This window comes from Dermacentor albipictus, chromosome 5 (assembly GCF_038994185.2).
Source record: "Dermacentor albipictus isolate Rhodes 1998 colony chromosome 5, USDA_Dalb.pri_finalv2, whole genome shotgun sequence".
Taxonomy (NCBI): Eukaryota; Metazoa; Arthropoda; class Arachnida; order Ixodida; family Ixodidae; genus Dermacentor; species Dermacentor albipictus.
This window is the reverse complement of record NC_091825.1, coordinates 39,477,069-39,490,798: the sequence shown is the minus strand read 5'-3', so window position 1 is coordinate 39,490,798 and position 13,730 is coordinate 39,477,069.

The window sequence follows — 13,730 nt, the reverse complement described above, 5'->3', positions numbered from 1 at the left end:
CAGCCATGAAATGCAATGGGTCATTTAAAATTTAAAAAGCAACTCCCACTTTCCTTTTTGGTGGTTCATGTTCAGAGATAATGGTCTCGAAGAGGTTGTTTATTGAAAAGCAATCTATTTTCATGTGTGTTGCATTTGTATACGTCCGTAGCCGTCCCCAAACCATTCGGAGGTGTATTTGGGACAGCATGGTACTAGTGAGTCCTAATAAAACTAGAAATTTCCCAGGCGTGTAATTCTTTCAAGTTTTATCTGTGATTACTTTCACATATGTATTACTGAATGCAATATTATTGCTTTTGCGCAGGACCATGCTGCCATGTATGAGCCTTTTCCGACATAGTCATCACTGCGATCGCTAGAACGGAACGTGTTTAATCAGATCAGGACAGTAACCTCCTGTCCTATGTGCTTCTTGCTGCCATCTGATGTCTCTTTTCACCCATGTTAAGGTTATCTCAAGTCGCTAGCACTTTACTACAATGTTGAGGCCTGCATACGAGTGTTTAGATGCGGTATGTTAGGTGGTAAAAGCAGCCAGTGACATCAACTGAACAGTATGTCTGCTTACAGTTTAATCTCTCTCTTTAGTAGCATTTCAAATATTATATAACTGATGTTCCCGTCTCTATGGAATCAATTTAAAGTGGTGATAATGCGCAATGTACCATAGTTGATATATATAAATCTTTTTTTCCAAGGAAGCACGATATTTTATATATAAAAATTGAAACATCAGAAATAAACAATAAACAAACAGCGTTCAGTTGCTGTCTTTGTGCGGTGCTATTATTTTTGTAGTTTTTCGGACGTTTACTGTTACCATTGACGACGATTGATTAAGAAGACGTTGGGTCAAGATTCAGCGAGCCAGGCGCCTTACATGTACGCCATTTCGTTTTTGACGACCGGACTATTACCCTGCCACTACGGTGGTCGGAAGCCGAGAACATCGTCAGGAGCCGTATGCCCGTTCATGTGTAGAAAACCATATGAATGATGCTGCAGGCCGTAATAAAGAACCTAGGGCCTTGCAAGCGTCGCAAAGCGTCATATACCCGACACGTTTGGTTTTCCACAACTCGGAATCAACTTTGGTGAATTCAGCAATAACGGCTGACGGTGAAGTCGAGAGCAAGGAACCTCGCCTAGAAGACAACAAGGATGATATTACAACATCGAATTAAGAGCTAAGTGATAAAGAACAGAAGGGTGAAGACGCACAATTCACTTTAGTCACGTGTAAGAAAAAGCGAGCCGAAGGCATTCCGGTTGTCTTTCGCCCAACAAGTGAAGGTACTACGTTTTTTTTTTAAAGTAAATGCAAACCGAGTGTCTGCCGACAGATTTTCCGCTGCCAAAGAAAAAGTAGTCTTTCAGGATGACTAGAGATGGAAGTTTCAGCGTCAGCGTTGCTTCATTAGCATCCTCAAACTGCCTTTCGATGCTATTGGATGTAGGCAGCCTGAAAGTCAAGCCCTTCATCCCAGAGTCACACACGCAAAGCTTTGGGAAAGTAAGACGTGTGCCTCTGCAGTATACAGACGAACCCCAGGTGGCACGTCAGGTTGGGCCAACGTTGGAAACATATTGGCACTTCTTGGCCCAATGACGGCCTAAGATTAACAGCGTGGTTCCAATATTGGCAGTGCCATTCTGGTTCCTAGCCCAATGTTGGCCTAAGGTTAACAGCGTGGCGCCAATATTGGCTGTGCCATTCTGATAGAGATCCAACGTTGGCCCATATTACACAGTCAGTAAACAATATTGGCAGTGCCATTCTGATAGAGATCCAATGTTGGCCCACTTTACACAGTCAGTAAACAATATTGGCTGTGCCATTCTGATAGAGATCCAATGTTGGCCCACTTTACACAGTCAGTAAACAATATTGGCTGTGCCATTCTGATAGAGGTCCAATGTTGGCCCACTTTACACAGTCAGTAAACAATATTGGCACTGCCGGTCAACAAGGCGGGAAATATTGGACCGACTTTCATATGGATTTGCCAATATGGGTTACTAGTTGGCTTTCTTTGAAGGACATTGGCCCGTAATAAGCTAATTTTCGCCTTGTCGGCTTTTAGTGTTCTACGACTTGCTGAGATTGAACAACGTGTTTTGAAAACTAACGCACTGATCACAGGCACACTGTGCAGGAACCAAAAATATGTTCTCCCATGTCAACTCCATGAATGGTACACCACCATTATTGCACTTCTCCTTTACCGAAATGTGTCCCCTAAAGAGAAAAGCCAGTGTACCACGTAGAAAGCAGGGGAAGTCGCATAAATTTAGCCGCTACTTTATTGATCGTGAATAAGAACTTGAGCTTTCCATAAGAAGCAACGGTATTGCGAATTTTCCTGCGAATTGTATTTTTTGCATGTACGCTCCGCGGCTTTACTGGGTCAGGATTCTGAGGAGAATCGAGAATTACAGTGCCTCAGAGCTGATGGAACCGTTTTATATTGCATCGAGATGGAGCGCATATGCATTAGTGAAACTATTGTTTGTTTGTTTAGCATGCATGGCATGTTGCGGCGACATAATCATCATGCTCCTATTCTAATATATTTGTTTGTTCGTGCATGTGTAGTAAGCTCCTTGTATGAATGCCCCTGACAGAAAAAAAATTTATTGCACGTTTTGGCATTTGCGTGTCAACAACCTCTTGTCTTTGCCTTTAGTAGGCACGGCGCATTCCGGATTTTTTTTTTCGGCCTAGCTTTCCGTCCTTCAGCACCCCTAGCCTCTCCCCCACGCACCCAGGTGAGCCTGGTCAATGCTATCAGTCAAGCGTTCAGACAGCCATAAGCTGCTGTGTCGAATTGGGTGCTCTCGGAAGCATGGAGGAAAGCGGCGGGGTCACTATTGTCCTCCTTGTCGCCCTCCATCGCTGCCACCCCAAAACCCGGTCGGGCTAGGTCCAGCGGGGGAAAGTGGCGTTTACGCCGTATTCTTCGTTCACCCTTTCCTTTCACTCTTTCCTTCTATGCGTCGCTAGCACGACGACTGGGTGCAACACCGCCTGAATGCTTGCCGTCTTGTCCGTTCTTGCCAGCGCACTCCTCTCGTGAAAAATGCTCGCTTGCGGTCGTCATTCCTACTGAGAAGCCTACATCTTGAAATGCGCAGCAATGTGGCCACGAATGTTTGTGAGTGTTAGAATGAATATAGGCGAAACAACAATTAGAAAAAAAGTCGGCGCCCGTGACCACCGTCTTCGATGTGGGATGAACTCGGACACAAAGAAGCATGGATCATACAATGGTGAGTGCATTTGTTTTGCGCATGTTATAAGTTTTATCAGAAGCAATATCACCCAAGCTATATCACCCAAGCAATATCACGCGGTATATATATTACTGAAACAGGCCTGGCTAATGTAGAGTGCCTGTAATTAAATAGCTCTTTTTATTTGCAGCCTTTGAATAGTGCCTGGAGTAGAACCACGTGTAAATCTCTGTGAATTTCACCCAAACTCCAGGACTATGATTTTATCAAGCCACGCGCGCGGCCTGATCCTGCTAGTGATACCGAGGAACCACGCTTCTTCTCACTGATATAGGTCAAGCATCATTTCCAGCTGACAGTATTTCTTTCTTTTCGTATAATAAATGCTTCTTTTACTAGTGTTTCTTGACGGAACTTCTCGGTTTCCATATTAAAAATTTCGCACGAAGGCCGCATTGTGTCTACACAGTCTGAAACTAGGCTTTTTGTGCTGCAGCAGGTTTTGCTGCAATTGTTAATTATAAAGTACTACGCTCACTAGGTGTGGGCTGTAAACAAAGCGGACGGATCCTGCGCATTTTATGTCTGTTTTAAATATTACGTTACACCTTGTACAAGGTATACCATATATCTCGAAATATTAAGAAGTGTTACTTGACAAATCTCTTGCAAGAAAGTTTCTTGATTCACCCCTTCGAACTCTCTGCTCAGACTTATAATATTGTTGCAGTATGGCGATTTTTCAAATGAAAACTCTCCCACATACATTTGTCATACCAACATCTCTGACAATGTTTCTTTTCATTTTACAGTGCAAACATTTCCTCCAAGTAATGGTGAAGCCGCTATGGGATATGGTGGCAATATCAACGAAACCACCGCGTTATCGTGGTCCTTGGGGGCCTGATAAGCCCGCTGTCATCCAAGCACTGACAAACCTGCCTACCGACGTCAGCTCCCTGCCCTGAAACCCCTCGCCAGCCCACCGTCCTCGGCACCTTGCCCAATTCCTATCCTGAGGGCAGTGCCTGTAAATAAACTGTTTGAAGATAACCGAGCGTCATCCATCTAGCTCCACGGAAAATGCCTGTTTGTGAAAATTTATTCGCAAATAAACTGTCATAAACGTTAATTTCAGTATTCTTTTATTATTATTTGCAATCATATATGACTTCTGCTTCTTGACATCTTTTTGTCGAGCTTTCCTAGCTACTATTGAGGAAGACGGTAAGGGGACAATTGCTACAAAAAATGCCGCTAGCAAAATGTTTGCGGTAAGAATATGTGCGTGCTCTAAAGCCAGCATATCTAGAATATTCGTCATGCAAAGGGCATTGGCTCAAAGCTGGCATTAATAATGGCAACGATATGGCTCAACACTGGTCCAACGCTGGCAGCACGATGGCTGCTGCATTGGCATAAAATTGGCCCAATCTTGGCTTTAACGCTGGTCCTACGATGGGGTCTGCATTGGCATAACATTGGTCCAATCTTGGCTTTCACGCTGGTCCTACGCTGGCAGCACAATGACTGCTGCAGTGGCATACCATTGGTCCAATCTTGGCTTTAACGCTGGGCCAGCATTGGATTGGGTTGCACTTTGCCAATATGCCAACATTGGTCCAACATTGGTACCAATTTCTGCCAGCATTGGGCCATGGTTGGACCAATGCTGGTGTGCTGCCTGGGACCACTCCTAGACTTCTTGAAAGACCCAGGAGTTATATCGGCCCGCAGACAGATAAGGCATTCGCGCCAAGAAGATAGAGCACTATAGTCACGTCAACTCCACCCGGTACTGATTTTCAGAGACGATTGCCCTATTCCAGGAAAAATTTACTCGGGTTTCACCAGTCCCCCTGTCGAGGAATAATACCTAGGACCAGCACTTCGCTTCTCTAATTGCCAGAGATCTGCGCACCTGGAGAAAACCTGCCGCAGCACACGTCGATGCAAAATCTGCTTAAAAGATCATGATCACAAAGAGTGCAAGCCACTTCGATCTAAATGTACGAACTGTGCGGGGAACGACGCCGCCTCCTTCTCATGCTGCCCTTAGAAAAAGGCAGCGGCCCAAATGCGTCGACATGAACTTATCTCAGGAAAACAACCACTACACAATGAGTCTGCCCCAAGCCTTAAGATTGTTCAGTGCAAGATCACCCACCTGAGCGGGCACCAAAACGCCACAGCCAACAGAACCATCAAGCTATTCCTCCTCAAGAGATCAGCCAACAGAACAATCAAGAGACCAATCAAGAGGATCACAGTCAAGCGCCCAGCCTTATGCTCAGTGCTACGAAAACCCAGACGACACCAGGCCGAAAGTAATAGACATGAAAGCTCCAATATTCGCGCACGTTTTTCTCAGCGACCTTACGCACCTACTGCAGAAGTAGCGCCAGCTAATAGCGAACATAGCACCGCATCAGTGACAGAAATGATTTTGCCAATGCTTTTCGCAGCTCTTAAGGCAATCCTATCTGCTCTGCCGAAAGCAAACAGCCTACCGGAAGTGAAAGCCTTCTTGCCTCTGAAAGCACTATTGTGTCAATAGTCCTGGCCGAAACTGCAGCAGGCAGTACATGAATAACCACTACAAAAATGCCTCCATATTTCAATTGAATGCAGACAGTCTTCGAAGGAAGTGTGCACACTTTCGTAAACTGCTTGTGCAATAAAACTTTCCAATACTTTGCTTTCAAGAGGCGGGAATCAATGACGTGTTTCGCCTCTTGAATTATGTGATATAGAAGACTTCTTGTCAAGGTGCTGTTAGCAGTCGGCTCCTGTGCGTGAGAAATTACCTACCAGCTTATCAAATTCAGTCCAGTGATTCAGGCTTCCCGGAATTCCTCGTATGTAACGTATCCTTTGGCAAGCTCTGTATAACAGTGGTTAATCTATATCTACGACCTTCAAACCGGATTTCAATAGAAGTGCTAGTGGACATCTTCAAAAGTGCTCATTCTAATGTATCTATATGTGGAGACTTCAATGCACACAACGTCATCCGGGGCAGTGACCATTGTGATGCACGTGGTAACGTTATTGAGTGCGCCTTAGATACATGCAACTTGACTGTTTTAAACAATGGGTGGCCAACATTTCTTCGTGCATATAATTACTCAAGCTGCATAGATGTTACCCTGCCTTCACATGATCTAGTGAATGGTGTGGGATGGACAACAGATATAGAAACGCGCGGAAGAGATTATTTTCCCATCCTTGTAAATCACCCTAGCATGCACTATGCTATCAGGCGTTACAATAGACTAACCAACTGACCAGCTTTTCGGCACCCTCTAATGGATCAAATTAATCAACACGCAACAGTCGAAAGATTTACAGAACTTTCGCAGGATAATATGAACATATGCACAAAGAAGGTCTCAATTCCAAAATATTATGCTGCAGTTGACGGAGGGTACGAATACCTAACAGCCATCCGACGCCGATCCGAATGAGTGTACTGATGGAGCGGAAGTACAGCAGTACACAGAAACGCTCAGAAAATACACAATATAATGCGCAGACGCATGGGAAATTTAGGCAAACGGCGCTGGCGCAATTTCTGCACCACGGTGTCTCGAAACACGTCTGTCTAGCGAAATCATATAGTAATTCGTGTTTAAGTGGACCTGTAACACAAACATTTCCGTTTCGTGATCTCGCTGTAGCTCGGGACACGTGTCAGATGATAGTGGCAAATGAAGTTTTCCAGCTTATTTCCAGACCTGCCTTTTTATCACAATCTGCAGAATTTGCAATTTCAGTAGTGCTACCTAAGCAGAAATTTACTGCTTGCTACTCGGCCCAACATCGTCAATTAGATCATACTTTCACATTAGGCGAGCTTCAATGTGCAATTGCAGCATGTCGCCAAAAGTCCGCTGCTGGGCCGAACGGCATTAGGTACAATATGCTAAGAAACCTCGGACCGGCAGGTACAAATGCTCTCTCAGAAATCTAGAATTATTTATGGATAGAAGAAACTGTACCTGACTCTTGAAAAGTCGCTGAAGTCATACCAATTTTAAAACCAGGTAACAGGGCACAAGACGCCCTTGCGCCATGAATCTTTCCGCCTAGTTACTTTGACAAGTTCTTTATGCAAAGTCACGGAGAAAATGATGGACACGCACCTTCAATGATAGTGCAATGAAACGGATGTGTTGTTCAACTACTTAGTAGGTTTTAGAAAATATAGATGCACAATGAATGCAATATTAGATATAATAACCTGTGTGGCACACGAGCGCGCAGTTGGAAACATGACGATAGCAGTATTCCTAGACATCAAGAGGGCATTTGACACTGTTAGTCAGGTTCATCTTATGCCATGTACTTTGGAACTTGGACTGTCTAGCAGATCCTTGCGATGTATTTCTGAATTTTTATCAGGTCACCAAATATTTGTTCAAACGGGTGAAAGAGAGGGTGCTGAACATGTTGCCAAACAGGGAGTACCACAAGGAAGCGTACTAAGCCCCTCTCTTTTTAACTGCGTCATGGCTGATTTAAAAAGAAAACTGCAACCACAGTTAAAGTTTTCACTGTATGCAGAATATGTGTGTATTTTGACATCTTAGTCTATTGCTCTACTATTTCAGATGACATTCCAAGACGGAATAAATATCAGTAACCAATTTTTGACAGAGAGAGAGAGGAATGGTTCTATCACAAGTAAAGACAGCTGTATTGCCTTTCACTCGGAGGAAGTTAAAGGATTTCACTCTTAATCAGGGAGGACACCCTCTAATGACTGTCACACAACATCAATATCTTGACACAATACATAATTTCTAGGCAGCTATCACAGGCACCCCACATGAAAGAACTCGAAAACGCGGTCAATACATAGTGACTGTACTTCGCAGACTTGCAAGCGATTAGTATATAAGGGGCCGGTCAGTATCGCCCATGCTGACTCTTTACAATGCAGTTTTACCACGTATTCCGTGCCCATCTTACACGGACTTTCCCAGACGTCAGAACTGTGACTTCAAATACTTTTAGCTAGAGGACTACGTATATGTCTCGGAGTTCCACGAGCATGACATAAAATTTCTAACAGCGCAAACACATGTGACCACAAAGTACGAAGGACGAGACACAAGCGCTTGCTGTCAATTAAATTTTATTGATGGAATCATCATCATCATCATCATCATCATCAGCCTGGTTGCGCCCACTGCAGGGCAAAGGCCTCTCCCATGCTTCTCCAACAACGCCGGTCATGTACTAATTGTGGCCATGCCGTGCCTGCAAACTTCTTAATCTCATCCGCCCACCTAACTTTCTGCCGCCCCCTGCTACGCTTCCCTTCCCTTGGTATACAGTCCGTAACCCCTAATGACCATCGGTTATCTTCCCTCCTCATTACATGTCCTGCCCATGCCCATTTCTTTTTCTTGATTTCAACTAAGATGTCATTAACTCGCGTTTGTTCCCTCACCCAATCTGCTCTTTTCTTATCCCTTAACGTTACACCTATCATTCTTCTTTCCATAGCTCGTGTCGTCCTCAATTTGAGTAGAACCCTTTTCGTAAGCCTCCAGGTTTCTGCCACGTAGGTGAGTACTGGTAAGACACAGCTATTATATACTTTTCTCTTGAGGGATAATGGCAACCTGCTGTTCATGATTTGGGAATGCCTGCCAAACGCACCCCAGCCCATTCTTATTCTTCTGATTATTTCAGTCTCATGATCCGGATCCGCCGTCACTACCTGCCCTAAGTAGATCTATTCCCTTACGACTTCCAGTGCCTCGCTGCCTATTGTAAATTGCTGTTCTCTCCCGAGACTGTTAAGCATTACTTTAGTTTTCTGCAGATTAATTTTTAGACCCACTCTTCTGCTTTGCCTCTCCAGGTCAGTGAGCATGCATTGCAATTGGTCCCCTGAGTTACTAAGCAAGGCAATATCATCAGCGAATCGCAAGTTACTAAGGTATTCTCCATTAACTTTTATCCCCAATTCTTCCCAATCCAGGTCTCTGAATACCTCCTGTAAACATGCTGTGAATAGCATTGGAGATATCGTATCTCCCTGCCTGACGCCTTTCTTTATTGGGATTTTGTTGCTTGCTTTATGGAGGACTACGGTGGCTGTGGAGCCGCTATAGATATCTTCCAGTATTTTTACATATGGCTCATCTACACCCTGATTCCTTAATGCCTCCATGACTGCTGAGGTTTCGACTGAATGAAACGCTTTCTCGTAATCAATGAAAGCTATATATAAGGGTTGGTTATATTCTGCACATTTCTCTATCACTTGATTGATAGTGTGAATATGGTCTATTGTTGAGTAGCCTTTACGGAATCCTGCCTGGTCCTTTGGTTGACAGAAGTCTAAGGTGTTCCTGATTCTATTTGCAATTACCTTAGTAAATACTTTGTAGGCAACGGACAGTAAGCTGATTGGTCTATAATTTTTCAAGTCTTTGGCGTCCCCTTTCTTATGGATTAGGATTATGTTAGCGTTCTTCCATGATTCCGGTACGCTCGAGGTCATGAGGCATTGCGTATACAGGGTGGCCAGTTTCTCTAGAACAATCTGCCCACCATCCTTCAACAAATCTGCTGTTACCTGATCCTCCCCAGCTGCCTTCCCCCTTTGCATATCTCCTAAGGCTTTCTTTACTTCTTCCGGCGTTACCTTCGGTATTTCGAATTCCTCTAGACTATTTTCTCTTCCATTATCGTCGTGGGTGCCACTGGTACTGTATAAATCTCTATAGAACTCCTCAGCCACTTGCACTATCTCATCCATATTCGTAATGATATTGCCGGCTTTGTCTCTTAACGCATGCATCTGATTCTTGCCAATTCCTAGTTTCTTCTTCACTGTTTTTAGGCTTCCTCCATTCCTGAGAGCATGTTCAATTCTATCCATATTATACTTCCTTATGTCAGCTGTCTTACGCTTGTTGATTAACTTCGAAAGCTCTGCCAGTTCTATTCTAGCTGTAGGGTTAGATGCTTTCATACATTGGCGTTTCTTGATCAGATCTTTCGTCTCCTGCGATAGTTTGCTGGTATCCTGCCTAACGGAGTTACCACCGACTTCCATTGCACTCTCCTTAATGATGCCCACAAGATTGTCATTCATTGCTTCAACACTAAGGTCCTCTTCCTGAGTTAAAGCTGAATACCTGTTCTGTAGCTTGATCTGGAATTCCTCTATTTTCCCTCTTACCGCTAACTCATTAATCGCCTTCTTATGTACCAGTTTCTTCCGTTCCCTTCTCAGGTCTAGGCTAATTCGAGTTCTTACCATCCTGTGGTCACTGCAGCGCACCTTGCCGAGCACGTCCACATCTTGTATGATGCCAGGGTTAGCGCAGAGTATGAAGTCTATTTCATTTCTAGTCTCGCCGTTCGGGCTCCTCCACGTCCACTTTCGGCTATCCCGCTTGCGGAAGAAGGTATTCATTATCCTCATATTATTCTGTTCCGCAAACTCTACTAATAACTCTCCCCTGCTGTTCCTAGTGCTTATGCCATATTCGCCCACTGCCTTGTCTCCACTGCCTTGCTTCTTGCCTACCTTGGCATTAAAGTCGCCCATTAGTATAGTGTATTTAGTTTTCACTCTACCCATCGCCGATTCCACGTCTTCATAGAAGCTTTCGACTTCCTGGTCATCATGATTGGATGTAGGGGCATAGACCAGTACATTCTTCATTTTGTACCTCTTATTAACTTTCACAACAAGACCTGCCACCCTCTCGTTAATGCTATAGAATTCCTGTATGTTACCAGCTATATTCTTATTAACCAGGAATCCGACTCCTAGTTCTCTTCTCTCCGCTAAGCCCCGGTAGCACAGGACGTGCCCGCTTTTCAACACTGTATATGCTTCTTTTGGCCTCCTAACTTCACTGAGCCTTACTATATCCCATTTACTTCCCTCTAATTCCTCCAATAGCACTGCTAGACTCGCCTCACTAGATAACGTTCTAGCGTTAAACGTTGCCAGGTTCATATTCCAATGGCGGCCTGTCCGGAGCCAGTGATTCTTAGCACCCTCTGCTGCGTCGCAGGTCTGGGTGGAATACGGATACCTTATGTAAGGGGAAAGGCAGAAGTGAAGCGGGGAGGGAGTGATACAATCGGGGAAAATGACATTGCGTATCGATGAACGGACGTGCCGGCAGACAACAAAATCAAGCGCAGGAAAACAAGAAAACTATAAAAAAGTAGAAAAAAATAAAAAAGTAGAAAAAAGCGATGGATAGTAAGGTACAATCAATCAGTAAACGGTCGCTTTCAAAAACCGAAGCTCTGCAGCAAAAAACTATACAGAGGGGGTGCTTACGCGCTTGCTGCCATATTTCTGTATGTGAAACGCTTCTACACTGACCCCCTCGCGTCTGCACTCTTACCGCAAATCTTCTTCTCTCCCAATCGACCCTCGCAAACTGTGCATGCAATTACGTGCCCAACCAAGTGTGCGTGCTTGTCCTTTCAGTTACTTAAATTTCGGGCATGTTCCCCCAAGCGTTCATTATTGCAGCGGCCGGTTTGGCCGATATAATTATGACTTATTTAATAATTAATTTCAATTTTTAGGTCAAGTATGCACCAACTCGCCCAGAAAGAAGTTTTAATGAAGTTCCACGAGCAACTTCTAGCTCTCTTGTAATAGCTGATACTCGCCCATCACTATTTCCAGTTAGGCGAACTACAGAAACATGCTGACATTATTTCCGTTTTCAAACACAACATAAAAGCCACACATTAGCTCCAGACGTATTGACACTAGATAGATCTTATTTTCACATAGAAATTTGAGCAAATCTTCACACATTGCCAAGAAATGAATTTTGGAACTCAGACGTCCAACATTCTCCGTGGCTTTAAACTTCCAAAAATTGAATTGTCAGTACACGGGATACTCAGAAAAAAATACATGTTCCTTCAAGCTGCTCATTAACTACGGCGTTACCAGATATATATGCGGTATGCAGGATACACACACGTCTACACATATGGCTCCAGTACAGTGACCTCTTCAACTTTATTTTTCATTAAACCGCACCTAAACAAACAAGAATCATTTAAATTATCTCCTGCGACTTCGTCCACAACTGCTGAACTCTTCGCAATTTTATGTGCGATAAAACTTATATTTTCTGTAAGAGGTGCGCAAAATTGGTTGATATTCAGCCATTCATAGGCGGCTCTAACATTACTCTGCAGCACACAAGGGAAAACATTCACTGATAGCATAATATACGAAAAACTTAAACATCTCACAAAGGCAAGCGAAACGAAACATGCAATACCATTCCAGTAGTTACCAGGGCATCGTAACATTTCTGGCAACAAAGCAGCCCATGATGCAGCACGACAAGCACACCTTAATTATGATGCGGTTACGCTCCCATTATCAATGAATAAATTACGCTGCATTATAAGGAAAATGTCTTTCAAAATGCGTAGAAACACTTGGTTTGACCAGAATTGTAAGAGCTCGGACTTTTACTGTTTAATCCGTTCATGGAATCCGAATTTTTATTGTCATTTGACAGAACTATGGAAACCCTTATTCATCGATTAAGGCAAGGCACTGTCTATACAAAGCACTGCCCGACTGGGCACGGCGGTTTCCAGAACATGCGGCTGCTTCACAATCCGCTTCTCTTCTTTATGTAGTTTCTTGGCCTTCTGACGCAACCATATGACAATTGCCGGGATGTCATTGCAATCACCACCTTTGCGCATGACCGCAACGCCCCACCACAGTACGTGCATCACAATCCGATATGGATGCCAATGGATTACCTGCATCATCGCATCACGTCAGCAAGCACTGAGCGCTCCTTGGGGGACCTGCAGGGGGCGTCACTGTGCCGAGACGCTATAAAAGGACTACCAGCAAGTTTCCTTGCCACTGGGCACGGCGGCTTCCAGAACATGCGGCTGCTTATCAATGCGTTTCTCGTCTTTACGCAGGTGAGAAGACGTCATGATAAGTGTTTTCGATCTAGTAGCCCATGTTCGCTGATCCTGCCGTGCCCATTGATGAGTTTTGTATATATATATATATATAAATGATTTATTTATTTCGAAAATTACATACAAATACGAGCCTGCCCAAGCCAACAATGGGCTTGTGGGGCAGCGCTCGGCAGAATGGAGCAAGCCAGGGAGCGGCACAGTAAATCAGTTATGTACAAAACTCAAAAATAAAACTAAAGAAAGAAAGAAAGAAAGAAAGGAAGAAAAGAAACCAAATTACACATACAAATCAAAAATATAAGATTTAACTTCTTTCCGTGTGCTGGAAGATAAAACTTTTTCTGGCAGGTCATTTAATACATCAGGTACATAGAAGGCACGGACACGTTTGCCATATCTTGTCCTTACTCTTGGTAAGGTAAAGCGGTCACGTGTACGTAATGCTCTGGCGGGGACATACGGGAGGCAGAACTCATTGTTCCATATATACAAAAGGATTACCGTTTCTTTGAATAACAGCC